Source organism: Somniosus microcephalus, chromosome 23, assembly GCF_052327205.1.
Source record: "Somniosus microcephalus isolate GS21.2 chromosome 23, FLI_Smic_1.0, whole genome shotgun sequence".
Classification (NCBI taxonomy): Eukaryota; Metazoa; Chordata; class Chondrichthyes; order Squaliformes; family Somniosidae; genus Somniosus; species Somniosus microcephalus.
This window is the reverse complement of record NC_141009.1, coordinates 59,511,268-59,527,087: the sequence shown is the minus strand read 5'-3', so window position 1 is coordinate 59,527,087 and position 15,820 is coordinate 59,511,268. Positions and strand designations below refer to the sequence as shown.

At 54.4% G+C, this 15,820-nt stretch overlaps 1 protein-coding gene across 1 annotated transcript in view; it reads left to right on the top strand.

The window, feature by feature from the left end:
- tor4aa (torsin family 4, member Aa) overlaps positions 1–15,820 on the top strand; it is an 80,877-nt gene that overhangs the window by 58,771 nt on the left and 6,286 nt on the right. The window lies entirely within an intron of this gene.

Below are 15,820 nucleotides of genomic sequence, written 5' to 3'. Positions count from 1 at the left end.
TGTGTGTGTGTTCTGCTCGCACTCTGTGTGTGTGTGTTCTGCCCTCACTCCGTGTGTGTGTGTTCTGCTCTCACTCCGTGTGTGTGTTCTGCCCTCACTCCGTGTGTGTGTGTGTGTTCTGCCCTCACTCCATGTCTGTGTTTGTTCTGCTCTCACTCCGTGTGTGTGTGTTCTGCTCTCACTCTGTGTGTGTGTGTTCTGCTCTCACTCCGTGTGTGTGTGTTCTGCCCTCACTCCGTGTGTGTGTGTTCTGCCCTCACTCCGTGTGTGTGTGTGTTGTGCTCTCACTCTGTGTGTGTGTGTTCTGTCCTCACTCCGTGTGTGTGTGTGTTCTGGCCTCACTCCGTGTGTGTGTGTTCTGCCCTCACTCCGTGTGTGTGTGTTCTGCCTTCACTCCGTGTGTGTGTGTTCTGCTCTCACTCCGTGTGTGTGTGTTCTGCCCTCACTCCATGTGTGTGTGTTCTGCTCTCACTCCGTGTTTGTGTGTTCTGCCCTCACTCCGTGTGTGTGTGATCTGCTCTCACTCCGTGTGTGTGTGTGTTCTGCTCTCACTCCGTGTGTGTGTGTGTTCTGCCCTCACTCCGTGTGTGTGTGTGTTCTGCCCTCACTCCGTGTGTGTGTGTTCTGCTCGCACTCCGTGTGTGTGTGTTCTGCCCTCACTCCGTGTGGGTGTGTTCTGCTCTCACTCTGTGTGTGTGTGTTCGGCCCTCACTCTGTGTGTGTGTGTTCTGCCCTCACTCCGTGTGTGTGTGTTCTGCTCTCGCTCCGTGTGTGTGTGTTCTGCCCTCACTCCGTGTGTGTGTGTTCTGCCCTCACTCTGTGTGTGTGTGTGTTCTGCCCTCACTCTGTGTGTGTGTGTGTTCTGCCCTCACTCCGTGTGTGTCTGTGTTCTGCCCTCACTCTGTGTGTGTGTGTTCTGCTCTCACTCCGTGTGTGTGTGTTCTGCTCTCACTCTGTGTGTGTGTGTTCTGCCCTCTCTCCGTGTGTGTGTGTTCTGCTCTCACTCCGTGTGTGTGTTCTGCCCTCACTCCGTGTGTGTGTGTGTTCTGCCCTCACTCCGTGTGTGTGTGTGCTCTGCTCTCACTCCGTGTGTGTGTGTTCTGCCGTCACTCTGTGTGTGTGTGTCCTGCCCTCACTCCGTGTGTGTGTGTTCTGCTCTCACTCCGTGTGTGTGTGTTCTGCCCTCACTCTGTGTGTGTGTGTTCTGCCCTCACTCCGTGTGTGTGTGTTCTGCTCTCACTCCGTGTGTGTGTGTTCTGCCCTCACTCCGTGTGTGTGTGTGTTCTGTCCTCACTCCGTGTGTGTGTGTTCTGCCCTCACTCCGTGTGTGTGTGTTCTGCCCTCACTCCGTGTGTGTGTGTTCTGCCCTCACTCCGTGTGTGTGTGTTGTGCTCTCACTCTGTGTGTGTGTGTTCTGCCCTCACTCCGTGTGTGTGTGTGATCTGCCCTCACTCCGTGTGTGTGTGTTCTGCTCTCACTCCGTGTGTGTGTGTTCTGCCCTCACTCCGTGTGTGTGTGTTCTGCCCTCACTCCGTGTGTGTGTGTGTTCTGCCCTCACTCCGTGTGTGTGTGCTCTGCTCTCACTCCGTGTGTGTGTGTTCTGCCCTCACTCCGTGTGTGTGTGTTCTGCCCTCACTCCATGTATGTGTGTGTTCTGCCCTCACTCCGTGTGTGTGTGTGTGTTCTGCTCTCACTCCGTGTGTGTGTGTTCTGCCCTCACTCCTTGTGTGTGCGTGTTCTGCTCTCACTCTGTGTGTGTGTTCTGCTCTCACTCTGTGTGTGTGTGTGTTCTGCCCTCACTCCGTGTGTGTGTTCTGCCCTCACTCCGTGTGTGTGTGTTCTGCTCTCACTCCGTGTGTGTGTGTTCTGCCCTCACTCCATGTGTGTGTGTTCTGCTCTCACTCCGTGTGTGTGTGCATGTTCTGCCCTCACTCCGTGTGTGTGTGTGTTCTGCCCTCACTCCGTGTGTGTGTGTGTTCTGCCCTCACTCCGTGTGTGTGTGTGTTCTGCCCTCACTCCGTGTGTGTGTGTTCTGCTCTCACTCCGTGTGTGTGTATTCTGCTCTCACTCCGTGTGTGTGTGTGTTCTGCCCTCACTCCGTGTGTGTGTGTTCTGCTCTCACTCCGTGTGTGTGTGTTCTGCCCTCACTCCGTGTGTGTGTGTTCTGCCCTAACTCCGTGTGTGTGTGTGTTCTGCCCTCACTCCGTGTGTGTGTGTTCTGCCCTCACTCCATGTGTGTGTGTGTGTTCTGCTCTCACTCCGTGTGTGTGTGTTCTGCCCTCACTCCGTGTGTGTGTGTTCTGCCCTCACTCCGTGTGTGTGTTCTGCCCTCACTCCGTGTGTGTGTGTGTTCTGCCCTCACTCCGTGTGTGTGTGTGTTCTGCCCTCACTCCGTGTGTGTGTGTGCTCTGCTCTCACTCCGTGTGTGTGTGTTCTGCCCTCACTCCGTGTGTGTGTGTTCTGCCCTCACTCCGTGTGTGTGTGTTCTGCTCTCGCTCCATGTGTGTGTGTTCTGCTCTCACTCCGTGTGTGTGTGTTCTGCCCTCACTCTGTGTGTGTGTGTTCTGCCCTCACTCCGTGTGTGTGTGTTCTGCTCTCACTCCGTGTGTGTGTGTGTTCTGCTCTCACTCCGTGTGTGTGTGTTCTGCCCTCACTCCGTGTGTGTGTGTGTTCTGTCCTCACTCCGTGTGTGTGTGTTCTGCCCTCACTCTGTGTGTGTGTGTTCTGCCCTCACTCCGTGTGTGTGTGTTCTGCCCTCACTCAGTGTGTGTGTGTTCTGCCCTCACTCTGTGTGTGTGTGTTCTGCCCTCACTCCGTGTGTCTGTGTTCTGCCCTCACTCCGTGTGTGTGTCTTCTGCCCTCACTCCGTGTGTGTGTGTGTTCTGCTCTCACTCCGTGTGTGTGTGTTCTGCCCTCACTCCGTGTGTGTGTGTTCTGCTCTCACTCCGTGTGTGTGTGTGTTCTGCCCTCACTCTGTGTGTGTGTGTTCTGCTATCACTCCGTGTGTGTGTGTTCTGCTCTCACTCCGTGTCTGTGTGTGTTGTGCTCACACTCCGTGTGTGTGTGTGTTCTGCTCTCACTCCGTGTGTGTGCGTGTTCTGCCCTCACTCCATGTGTGTGTGTTCTGCCCTCACTCCGTGTGTGTGTGTTCTGCCCTCACTCCATGTGTGTGTGTTCTGCTCTCACTCCATGTGTGTGTGCGTTCTGCTCTCACTCCGTGTGTGTGTGTGTTGTGCTCTCACTCCATGTGTGTGTGTGTTCTGCCCTCACTCCGTGTGTGTGTGTGTTGTGCTCACACTCTGTGTGTGTGTGTTCTGCCCTCACTCCGTGTGTGTGTGTGTTCTGCCCTCACTCCGTGTGTGTTTTCTGCCTTCACCCCGTGTGTGTGTGTTCTGCTCTCACTCCGTGTGTGTGTGTTCTGCATCACTCCATGTGTGTGTGTTCTGCTCTCACTCCGTGTTTGTGTGTTCTGCCCTCACTCCGTGTGTGTGTGTTCTGCTCTCACTCCGTGTGTGTGTGTGTTCTGCTCTCACTCCGTGTGTGTGTGTTCTGCTCTCACTCCGTGTGTGTGTGTTCTGCCCTCACTCCGTGTGTGTGTGTGTTCTGCTATCACTCCGTGTGTGTGTGTTCTGCCCTCACTCTGTGTGTGTGTGTTCTGCTCTCACCCCGTGTGTGTGTGTGTTCTGCTCTCACTCTGTGTGTGTGTGTTCTGCTCTCACTCCGTGTGTGTGTGTGTTCTGCCCTCACTCCGTGTGTGTGTGTGTTCTGCCCTCACTCCGTGTGTGTGTGTTCTGCTCTCACTCCGTGTGTGTGTGTTCTGCCCTCACTCCGTGTGTGTGTGTTCTGCTCTCACTCTGTGTGTGTGTGTTCAGCCCTCACTCCGTGTGTGTGTGTCCTGCTCTCACTCCGTGTGTGTGTGTGTTCTGCTCTCACTCCGTGTGTGTGTGTGTTCTGCCCTCACTCCGTGTGTGTGTGTGTTCTGCCCTCACTCTGTGTGTGTGTGTTCTGCTCTCACTCCGTGTGTGTGTGTTCTGCTCGCACTCTGTGTGTGTGTGTTCTGCCCTCACTCCGTGTGTGTTTGTTCTGCTCTCACTCCGTGTGTGTGTGTTCTGCTCTTACTCTGTGTGTGTGTGTTCTGCTCTCACTCCGTGTGTGTGTGTTCTGCCCTCACTCCGTGTGTGTGTGTTCTGCCCTCACTCCGTGTGTGTGTGTGTTGTGCTCTCACTCTGTGTGTGTGTGTTCTGCCCTCACTCCGTGTGTGTGTGTGTTCTGCCCTCACTCCGTGTGTGTGTGTTCTGCCCTCACTCCGTGTGTGTGTGTTCTGCCTTCACTCCGTGTGTGTGTGTTCTGCTCTCACTCCGTGTGTGTGTGTTCTGCCCTCACTCCATGTGTGTGTGTTCTGCTCTCACTCCGTGTTTGTGTGTTCTGCCCTCACTCCGTGTGTGTGTGATCTGCTCTCACTCCGTGTGTGTGTGTGTTCTGCTCTCACTCCGTGTGTGTGTGTGTTCTGCCCTCACTCCGTGTGTGTGTGTGTTCTGCCCTCACTCCGTGTGTGTGTGTTCTGCTCTCACTCCGTGTGTGTGTGTTCTGCCCTCACTCCGTGTGTGTGTGTTCTGCTCTCACTCTGTGTGTGTGTGTTCGGCCCTCACTCTGTGTGTGTGTGTTCTGCCCTCACTCCGTGTGTGTGTGTTCTGCTCTCGCTCCGTGTGTGTGTGTTCTGCCCTCACTCCGTGTGTGTGTGTTCTGCCCTCACTCTGTGTGTGTGTGTGTTCTGCCCTCACTCTGTGTGTGTGTGTGTTCTGCCCTCACTCCGTGTGTGTCTGTGTTCTGCCCTCACTCTGTGTGTGTGTGTTCTGCTCTCACTCCGTGTGTGTGTGTTCTGCTCTCACTCTGTGTGTGTGTGTTCTGCCCTCTCTCCGTGTGTGTGTGTTCTGCTCTCACTCCGTGTGTGTGTTCTGCCCTCACTCCGTGTGTGTGTGTGTTCTGCCCTCACTCCGTGTGTGTGTGTGCTCTGCTCTCACTCCGTGTGTGTGTGTTCTGCCCTCACTCTGTGTGTGTGTGTCCTGCCCTCACTCCGTGTGTGTGTGTTCTGCTCTCACTCCGTGTGTGTGTGTTCTGCCCTCACTCTGTGTGTGTGTGTTCTGCCCTCACTCCGTGTGTGTGTGTTCTGCTCTCACTCCGTGTGTGTGTGTGTTCTGCTCTCACTCCGTGTGTGTGTGTTCTGCCCTCACTCCGTGTGTGTGTGTGTTCTGTCCTCACTCCGTGTGTGTGTTTTCTGCCCTCACTCCGTGTGTGTGTGTTCTGCCCTCACTCCGTGTGTGTGTGTTCTGCCCTCACTCCGTGTGTGTGTGTTGTGCTCTCACTCTGTGTGTGTGTGTTCTGCCCTCACTCCGTGTGTGTGTGTGATCTGCCCTCACTCCGTGTGTGTGTGTTCTGCTCTCACTCCGTGTGTGTGTGTTCTGCCCTCACTCCGTGTGTGTGTGTTCTGCCCTCACTCCGTGTGTGTGTGTGTTCTGCCCTCACTCCGTGTGTGTGTGTGTTCTGCTCTCACTCCGTGTGTGTGTGTTCTGCTCTCACTCCATGTGTGTGTGTTCTGCCCTCACTCTTTGTGTGTGTGTTCTGCCCTCACTCCGTGTGTGTGTGTTCTGCTCTCACTCCGTGTGTGTGTGTTCTGCCCTCACTCTGTGTGTGTGTGTTCTGCTCTCACTCCGTGTGTGTGTGTTCTGCCCTCACTCCGTGTGTGTGTGTGTTCTGTCCTCACTCCGTGTGTGTGTGTTCTGCCCTCACTCCGTGTGTGTGTGTTCTGCCCTCACTCCGTGTGTGTGTGTTCTGCCCTCACTCAGTGTGTGTGTGTTCTGCCCTCACTCTGTGTGTGTGTGTTCTGCCCTCACTCCGTGTGTGTGTGTTCTGCCCTCACTCCATGTGTGTGTGTTCTGCCCTCACTCCGTGTGTGTGTGTGTTCTGCTCTCACTCCGTGTGTGTGTGTTCTGCCCTCACTCCGTGTGTGTGTGTGTTCTGCTCTCACTCTGTGTGTGTGTTTTCTGCCCTCACTCTGTGTGTGTGTGTGTTCTGCCCTCACTCCGTGTGTGTGTGTTCTGCCCTCACTCCGTGTGTGTGTGTTCTGCCCTCACTCCGTGTGTGTGTGTTCTGCCCTCACTCCGTGTGTGTGTGTGTTCTGCTCTCACTCCGTGTGTGTGTGTTCTGCCCTCACTCCGTGTGTGTGTGTGTTCTGCTCTCACTCTGTGTGTGTGTGTTCTGCTCTCACTCCGTGTGTGTGTGTGTTCTGCCCTCACTCCATGTGTGTGTGTTCTGCTCTCACTCCGTGTTTGTGTGTTCTGCCCTCACTCCGTGTGTGTGTGTTCTGCCCTCACTCCGTGTGTGTGTGTTCTGCCTTCACTCCGTGTGTGTGTGTTCTGCTCTCACTCCGTGTGTGTGTGTTCTGCCCTCACTCCATGTGTGTGTGTTCTGCTCTCACTCCGTGTTTGTGTGTTCTGCCCTCACTCCGTGTGTGTGTGATCTGCTCTCACTCCGTGTGTGTGTGTGTTCTGCTCTCACTCCGTGTGTGTGTGTGTTCTGCCCTCACTCCGTGTGTGTGTGTGTTCTGCCCTCACTCCGTGTGTGTGTGTTCTGCTCTCACTCCGTGTGTGTGTCTTCTGCCCTCACTCCGTGTGTGTGTGTTCTGCTCTCACTCTGTGTGTGTGTGTTCGGCCCTCACTCTGTGTGTGTGTGTTCTGCCCTCACTCCGTGTGTGTGTGTTCTGCTCTCGCTCCGTGTGTGTGTGTTCTGCCCTCACTCCGTGTGTGTGTGTTCTGCCCTCACTCTGTGTGTGTGTGTGTTCTGCCCTCACTCTGTGTGTGTGTGTGTTCTGCCCTCACTCCGTGTGTGTCTGTGTTCTGCCCTCACTCTGTGTGTGTGTGTTCTGCTCTCACTCCGTGTGTGTGTGTTCTGCTCTCACTCTGTGTGTGTGTGTTCTGCCCTCACTCCGTGTGTGTGTGTTCTGCTCTCACTCCGTGTGTGTGTTCTGCCCTCACTCCGTGTGTGTGTGTGTGTTCTGCCCTCACTCCATGTGTGTGTGTTCTGCTCTCACTCTGTGTGTGTGTGTTCTGCTCTCACTCCGTGTGTGTGTGTTCTGCTCTCACTCTGTGTGTGTGTGTTCTGCCCTCACTCCGTGTGTGTGTTCTGCTCTCACTCCGTGTGTGTGTGTTCTGCTCTCACTCCGTGTGTGTGTGTTCTGCCCTCACTCCGTGTGTTTGTGTGTTCTGCCCTCACTCCATGTGTGTGTGTTCTGCTCTCATTCCGTGTGTGTGTGTGTGTTCTGCTCTCACTCCGTGTGTGTGTGTGTTGTGCTCTCACTCTGTGTGTGTGTGTTCTGCCCTCACTCCGTGTGTGTGTGTGTTGTGCTCTCACTCTGTGTGTGTGTGTTCTGCCCTCACTCTGTGTGTGTGTGTTCTGCTCTCACTCCGTGTGTGTGTGTGTTCTGCTCTCACTCCGTGTGTGTCTGTGTTGTGCTCTCACTCCGTGTGTGTGTGTTCTGCTCTCACTCCGTGTGTGTGTGTGTTCTGCCCTCACTCCGTGTGTGTGTGTGTTCTGCTCTCACTCCGTGTGTGTGTGTGTTCTGCTCTCACTCCGTGTGTGTGTGTTCTGCTCTCACTCCGTTTGTGTGTGTGTTGTGCTCTCACTCTGTGTGTGTGTGTTCTGCCCTCACTCCGTGTGTGTGTGTTGTGCTCTCACTCTGTGTGTGTGTGTTCTGCCCTCACTCCGTGTGTGTGTGTTCTGCCCTCACTCCGTGTGTGTGTGTTCTGCTCTCACTCCGTGTGTGTGTGTTCTGATCTCACTCCGTGTGTGTGTGTTCTGCCCTCACTCCGTGTGTGTGTGTTCTGCTCTCACTCCGTGTTTGTGTGTTCTGCCCTCACTCTGTGTGTGTGTGTTCTGCCCTCACTCCGTGTGTGTGTGTTCTGCTCTCACTCCGTGTGTGTGTGTGTTCTGCTCTCACTCCGTGTGTGTGTGTGTTCTGCTCTCACTCCATGTGTGTGTGTTCTGCCCTCACTCCATGTGTGTGTGTGTTCTGCCCTCACTCCGTGTGTGTGTGTTCTGCTCTCACTCCGTGTGTGTGTGTTCTGCCCTCACTCCGTGTGTGTGTGTTCTGCCCTCACTCCGTGTGTGTGTGTGTGTTCTGCTCTCACTCCGTGTGTGTGTGTTCTGCTCTCACTCTGTGTGTGTGTGTTCTGCGCTCACTCCGTGTGTGTGTTCTGCCCTCACTCCGTGTGTGTGTTCTGCTCTCACTCCGTGTGTGTGTGTTCTGCTCTCACTCCGTGTGTGTGTGTTCTGCCCTCACTCCGTGTGTTTGTGTGTTCTGCCCTCACTCCATGTGTGTGTGTTCTGCTCTCATTCCGTGTGTGTGTGTGTGTGTTCTGCTCTCACTCCGTGTGTGTGTGTGTTGTGCTCTCACTCTGTGTGTGTGTGTTCTGCCCTCACTCCGTGTGTGTGTGTGTTGTGCTCTCACTCTGTGTGTGTGTGTTCTACCCTCACTCTGTGTGTGTGTGTTCTGCTCTCACTCCGTGTGTGTGTGTGTTCTGCTCTCACTCCGTGTGTGTCTGTGTTGTGCTCTCACTCCGTGTGTGTGTGTTCTGCTCTCACTCCGTGTGTGTGTGTGTTCTGCCCTCACTCCGTGTGTGTGTGTGTTCTGCTCTCACTCCGTGTGTGTGTGTGTTCTGCTCTCACTCCGTGTGTGTGTGTGTTCTGCTCTCACTCCGTTTGTGTGTGTGTTGTGCTCTCACTCTGTGTGTGTGTGTTCTGCCCTCACTCCGTGTGTGTGTGTTGTGCTCTCACTCTGTGTGTGTGTGTTCTGCCCTCACTCCGTGTGTGTGTGTGATCTGCCCTCACTCCGTGTGTGTGTGTTCTGCTCTCACTCCGTGTGTGTGTGTTCTGATCTCACTCCGTGTGTGTGTGTTCTGCCCTCACTCCGTGTGTGTGTGTTCTGCTGTCACTCCGTGTGTGTGTGTTCTGCCCTCACTCTGTGTGTGTGTGTTCTGCCATCACTCCGTGTGTGTGTGTTCTGCTCTCACTCCGTGTGTGTGTGTGTTCTGCTCTCACTCCGTGTGTGTGTGTGTTCTGCTCTCACTCCATGTGTGTGTGTTCTGCCCTCACTCCGTGTGTGTGTGTTCTGCTCTCACTCCGTGTGTGTGTGTTCTGCCCTCACTCCATGTGTGTGTGTGTTCTGCCCTCACTCTGTGTGTGTGTGTGTTCTGCTCTCACTCCGTGTGTGTGTGTGTTCTGCTCTCACTCCGTGTGTGTGTGTGTTCTGCTCTCACTCCATGTGTGTGTGTTCTGCCCTCACTCCATGTGTGTGTGTGTTCTGCTCTCACTCCGTGTGTGTGTGTTCTGCTCTCACTCCGTGTGTGTGTGTTCTGCCCTCACTCCGTGTGTGTGTGTTCTGCCCTCACTCCGTGTGTGTGTGTGTGTTCTGCTCTCACTCCGTGTGTGTGTGTTCTGCCCTCACTCCGTGTGTGTGTGTTCTGCTCTCGCTCCGTGTGTGTGTGTTCTGCCCTCACTCCGTGTGTGTGTGTTCTGCCCTCACTCTGTGTGTGTGTGTGTTCTGCCCTCACTCTGTGTGTGTGTGTGTTCTGCCCTCACTCCGTGTGTGTCTGTGTTCTGCCCTCACTCTGTGTGTGTGTGTTCTGCTCTCACTCCGTGTGTGTGTGTTCTGCTCTCACTCTGTGTGTGTGTGTTCTGCCCTCACTCCGTGTGTGTGTGTTCTGCTCTCACTCCGTGTGTGTGTTCTGCCCTCACTCCGTGTGTGTGTGTGTGTTCTGCCCTCACTCCATGTGTGTGTGTTCTGCTCTCACTCTGTGTGTGTGTGTTCTGCTCTCACTCCGTGTGTGTGTGTTCTGCTCTCACTCTGTGTGTGTGTGTTCTGCCCTCACTCCGTGTGTGTGTTCTGCTCTCACTCCGTTTGTGTGTGTTCTGCTCTCACTCCGTGTGTGTGTGTTCTGCCCTCACTCCGTGTGTTTGTGTGTTCTGCCCTCACTCCATGTGTGTGTGTTCTGCTCTCATTCCGTGTGTGTGTGTGTGTGTTCTGCTCTCACTCCGTGTGTGTGTGTGTTGTGCTCTCACTCTGTGTGTGTGTGTTCTGCCCTCACTCCGTGTGTGTGTGTGTTGTGCTCTCACTCTGTGTGTGTGTGTTCTGCCCTCACTCTGTGTGTGTGTGTTCTGCTCTCACTCCGTGTGTGTGTGTGTTCTGCTCTCACTCCGTGTGTGTCTGTGTTGTGCTCTCACTCCGTGTGTGTGTGTTCTGCTCTCACTCCGTGTGTGTGTGTGTTCTGCCCTCACTCCGTGTGTGTGTGTGTTCTGCTCTCACTCCGTGTGTGTGTGTGTTCTGCTCTCACTCCGTGTGTGTGTGTTCTGCTCTCACTCCGTTTGTGTGTGTGTTGTGCTCTCACTCTGTGTGTGTGTGTTCTGCCCTCACTCCGTGTGTGTGTGTTGTGCTCTCACTCTGTGTGTGTGTGTTCTGCCCTCACTCCGTGTGTGTGTGTTCTGCCCTCACTCCGTGTGTGTGTGTTCTGCTCTCACTCCGTGTGTGTGTGTTCTGATCTCACTCCGTGTGTGTGTGTTCTGCCCTCACTCCGTGTGTGTGTGTTCCGCTCTCACTCCGTGTTTGTGTGTTCTGCCCTCACTCTGTGTGTGTGTGTTCTGCCCTCACTCCGTGTGTGTGTGTTCTGCTCTCACTCCGTGTGTGTGTGTGTTCTGCTCTCACTCCGTGTGTGTGTGTGTTCTGCTCTCACTCCATGTGTGTGTGTTCTGCCCTCACTCCATGTGTGTGTGTGTTCTGCCCTCACTCCGTGTGTGTGTGTTCTGCTCTCACTCCGTGTGTGTGTGTTCTGCCCTCACTCCGTGTGTGTGTGTTCTGCCCTCACTCCGTGTGTGTGTGTGTGTTCTGCTCTCACTCCGTGTGTGTGTGTTCTGCTCTCACTCTGTGTGTGTGTGTTCTGCGCTCACTCCGTGTGTGTGTTCTGCCCTCACTCCGTGTGTGTGTTCTGCTCTCACTCCGTGTGTGTGTGTTCTGCTCTCACTCCGTGTGTGTGTGTTCTGCCCTCACTCCGTGTGTTTGTGTGTTCTGCCCTCACTCCATGTGTGTGTGTTCTGCTCTCATTCCGTGTGTGTGTGTGTGTGTTCTGCTCTCACTCCGTGTGTGTGTGTGTTGTGCTCTCACTCTGTGTGTGTGTGTTCTGCCCTCACTCCGTGTGTGTGTGTGTTGTGCTCTCACTCTGTGTGTGTGTGTTCTACCCTCACTCTGTGTGTGTGTGTTCTGCTCTCACTCCGTGTGTGTGTGTGTTCTGCTCTCACTCCGTGTGTGTCTGTGTTGTGCTCTCACTCCGTGTGTGTGTGTTCTGCTCTCACTCCGTGTGTGTGTGTGTTCTGCCCTCACTCCGTGTGTGTGTGTGTTCTGCTCTCACTCCGTGTGTGTGTGTGTTCTGCTCTCACTCCGTGTGTGTGTGTGTTCTGCTCTCACTCCGTTTGTGTGTGTGTTGTGCTCTCACTCTGTGTGTGTGTGTTCTGCCCTCACTCCGTGTGTGTGTGTTGTGCTCTCACTCTGTGTGTGTGTGTTCTGCCCTCACTCCGTGTGTGTGTGTGATCTGCCCTCACTCCGTGTGTGTGTGTTCTGCTCTCACTCCGTGTGTGTGTGTTCTGATCTCACTCCGTGTGTGTGTTCTGCCCTCACTCCGTGTGTGTGTGTTCTGCTGTCACTCCGTGTGTGTGTGTTCTGCCCTCACTCTGTGTGTGTGTGTTCTGCCATCACTCCGTGTGTGTGTGTTCTGCTCTCACTCCGTGTGTGTGTGTGTTCTGCTCTCACTCCGTGTGTGTGTGTGTTCTGCTCTCACTCCATGTGTGTGTGTTCTGCCCTCACTCCGTGTGTGTGTGTTCTGCTCTCACTCCGTGTGTGTGTGTTCTGCCCTCACTCCATGTGTGTGTGTGTTCTGCCCTCACTCTGTGTGTGTGTGTGTTCTGCTCTCACTCCGTGTGTGTGTGTGTTCTGCTCTCACTCCGTGTGTGTGTGTGTTCTGCTCTCACTCCATGTGTGTGTGTTCTGCCCTCACTCCATGTGTGTGTGTGTTCTGCTCTCACTCCGTGTGTGTGTGTTCTGCTCTCACTCCGTGTGTGTGTGTTCTGCCCTCACTCCGTGTGTGTGTGTTCTGCCCTCACTCCGTGTGTGTGTGTGTGTTCTGCTCTCACTCCGTGTGTGTGTGTTCTGCCCTCACTCCATGTGTGCATGTTCTGCCCTCACTCCGTGTGTGTGTGTGTTCTGCCCTCACTCCGTGTGTGTGTTCTGCCCTCACTCCGTGTGTGTGTGTGTTCTGCCCTCACTCCGTGTGTGTGTGTTCTGCTCTCACTCCGTGTGTGTGTATTCTGCTCTCACTCCGTGTGTGTGTGTGTGTTCTGCCCTCACTCCGTGTGTGTGTGTTCTGCTCTCACTCCGTGTGTGTGTGTTCTGCCCTCACTCCGTGTGTGTGTGTTCTGCCCTCACTCCGTGTGTGTGTGTGTTCTGCCCTCACTCCGTGTGTGTGTGTTCTGCCCTCACTCCGTGTGTGTGTGTTCTGCCCTCACTCCGTGTGTGTGTGTTCTGCTCTCACTCCGTGTGTGTGTGTTCTGCCCTCACTCCGTGTGTGTGTGTTCTGCCCTCACTCCGTGTGTGTGTGTTCTGCCCTCACTCCGTGTGTGTGTGTGTTCTGCCCTCACTCCGTGTGTGTGTGTGTTCTGCCCTCACTCCGTGTGTGTGTGTGCTCTGCTCTCACTCCGTGTGTGTGTGTTCTGCCCTCACTCTGTGTGTGTGTGTTCTGCCCTCACTCCGTGTGTGTGTGTTCTGCTCTCACTCCGTGTGTGTGTGTTCTGCCCTCACTCTGTGTGTGTGTGTTCTGCCCTCACTCCGTGTGTGTGTGTTCTGCTCTCACTCCGTGTGTGTGTGTGTTCTGCTCTCACTCCGTGTGTGTGTGTTCTGCCCTCACTCCGTGTGTGTGTGTGCTCTGCTCTCACTCCGTGTGTGTGTGTTCTGCCCTCACTCTGTGTGTGTGTGTTCTGCCCTCACTCCGTGTGTGTGTGTTCTGCTCTCACTCCATGTGTGTGTGTTCTGCCCTCACTCTGTGTGTGTGTGTTCTGCCCTCACTCCGTGTGTGTGTGTTCTGCTCTCACTCCGTGTGTGTGTGTGTTCTGCTCTCACTCCGTGTGTGTGTGTTCTGCCCTCACTCCGTGTGTGTGTGTGTTCTGTCCTCACTCCGTGTGTGTGTGTTCTGCCCTCACTCCGTGTGTGTGTGTTCTGCCCTCACTCAGTGTGTGTGTGTGTTCTGTCCTCACTCCGTGTGTGTGTGTTCTGCCCTCACTCCGTGTGTGTGTGTTCTGCCCTCACTCAGTGTGTGTGTGTTCTGCCCTCACTCTGTGTGTGTGTGTTCTGCCCTCACTCCGTGTGTGTGTGTTCTGCCCTCACTCCGTGTGTGTGTCTTCTGCCCTCACTCCGTGTGTGTGTGTGTTCTGCTCTCACGCCGTGTGTGTTTTCTGCCCTCACTCCGTGTGTGTGTGTGTTCTGCTCTCACTCTGTGTGTGTGTGTTCTGCCCTCACTCTGTGTGTGTGTGTTCTGCCCTCACTCCGTGTGTGTGTGTTCTGCCCTCACTCCGTGTGTGTGTGTTCTGCCCTCACTCCGTGTGTGTGTGTTATGCCCTCACTCCGTGTGTGTGTGTGTTCTGCTCTCACTCCGTGTGTGTGTGTTCTGCCCTCACTCCGTGTGTGTGTGTTATGCCCTCACTCCGTGTGTGTGTGTGTTCTGCCCTCACTCCGTGTGTGTGTGTGTTCTGCTCTCACTCTGCGTGTGTGTGTTCTGCCCTCACTCCGTGTGTGTGTGTTCTGCCCTCACTCCGTGTGTGTGTGTTCTGCCCTCACTCCGTGTGTGTGTGTGTTCTGCTCTCACTCTGTGTGTGTGTGTTCTGCCCTCACTCTGTGTGTGCGTGTTCTGCCCTCACTCTGTGTGTGTGTGTTCTGCCCTCACTCTGTGTGTGTGTGTTCTGCCCTCACTCCGTGTGTGTGTGTTCTGCCCTCACTCTGTGTGTGCGTGTTCTGCCCTCACTCTGTGTGTGTGTGTTCTGCCCTCACTCCGTGTGTGTGTGTTCTGCCCTCACTCCGTGTGTGTGTGTTCTGCCCTCACTCCGTGTGTGTGTGTTCTGCTCTCACTCCGTGTGTGTGTGTTCTGCCCTCACTCCGTGTGTGTGTGTTCTGCCCTCACTCCGTTTGTGTGTGTGTTCTGCTCTCACTCCGTGTGTGTGTGTGTTCTGCCCTCACTCCGTGTGTGTGCTGCTCATTATAGCGTTTGCTCTGTAGCTGAAGATCAGACTTTACTGTTGTCTGATTATTTGGCCTGCAGGGATGTCGTTATTCCTGTTGACTGTACAATTATCAGCAGCGAAGTGGAGATTAAATTACAACCAGGAAACACATAAAGGTAGAAAAGTTTAACTCTTTCCTGATGGGAGTTGATCTGTGGTCAGTAGGCTGTAGGGCCGGATGGTTTATAGAGAGTTCGCCCTCAGAGCAGCTCATACTTGTCCCTTTTTATGTGGTGCCAGGATATTTTATGCTGGCGTTTCTTCTGTAAATCCCTTTGTGATGGGAGGAGCCTGGTTCTTACAGGAGCTTCAACAACAACAACTTTTATTTATCTAGCACCTACAATGTAATAAAATGTCCCAAGGTGCTTCACAGGAGCGTTATCAAACAAAATTTGACACCGAGCCGCAAAAGGAGAATTAAGACAGAGCTTGGTCAAAGAGGGAGGCTTTAAGAAGGCTCCTAACGTAAGAGAGAGAGGTAGAGATTTTTGTTTGCTGAGGGTATTAACGGTATTAAGGGTTACGGAACCAAGGTGGGTAGCTGCAGTTAAGATAGAGATCAGCCATGATCTCATTGAATGGCGGAACAGTCTTGAGGGGCTGAATGGCCGCCTCCTGTTCCTATGAGAGGTGGAATTCCAGAGCTTAGGGCCTAGATGGCAGGAGGCTCGGCCACCATTGGTGGGGCGAATGGAGTCGGGATGCACAGGAGGCCAGAATTGTAGGAGCACAGATATCTCGGAGGGTTGTAATGGCAGGAGAAGGTAACAGAGGTAGGGAGGGGGTGAGGCCATGGAAGGATTTGAACACAAGGATGAGAATTTTAAAATTGAGGTGTTGTCAGACCGGGAGCCAGTGTAGGTCAGCGACCATGGGTGATGGGTGAACGGGACTTGGTGCGGTTTCCTCTATGGGTCTGTGTGTGTGTGGTGATGGGGGTGGAGGTGTTGGGTTATTGCAGGAGTTTCCTATTTGAGACTCTCGGGAGGGGGGCCTGGAGCCAAGCTTGCCTAATGGACAGGATGCAGCTGGAGCACACCTGCCTTCCAAGTCTATTGCAGCTCCTTGAGTAGCAGGTGGCAGGCCACGGGGCTCTTGCATCAGGTTCGCAGCCCGTTCTCTGCCAATGGGGTGGGGTGATGAGCTGTGCAGCCACGGGACTGCCCCATGCCACAGGAGCTCCGGACCCCACCCCACACCACCCCGAGACCTGTGTGTAGGGCCGACCCTGTAGAGTCTGGGGGAATAAACCCCATCCTTTGTCACACACACACAAACCGTGACGGGGTGGGGTTAGAATCTTAGGCAAGGTGGTACCTCCGTCCCTTATCCCAAATCCGGGATCTGGAGCGTTTGCACGCTCCTGAGGACCAACAGCAGGTTCCCAGCTCACTCTCAGAGGGTCGAAGGTTAAGCTGCATCCCCTGATTTCAGTGCAGTGGGCTCAGGG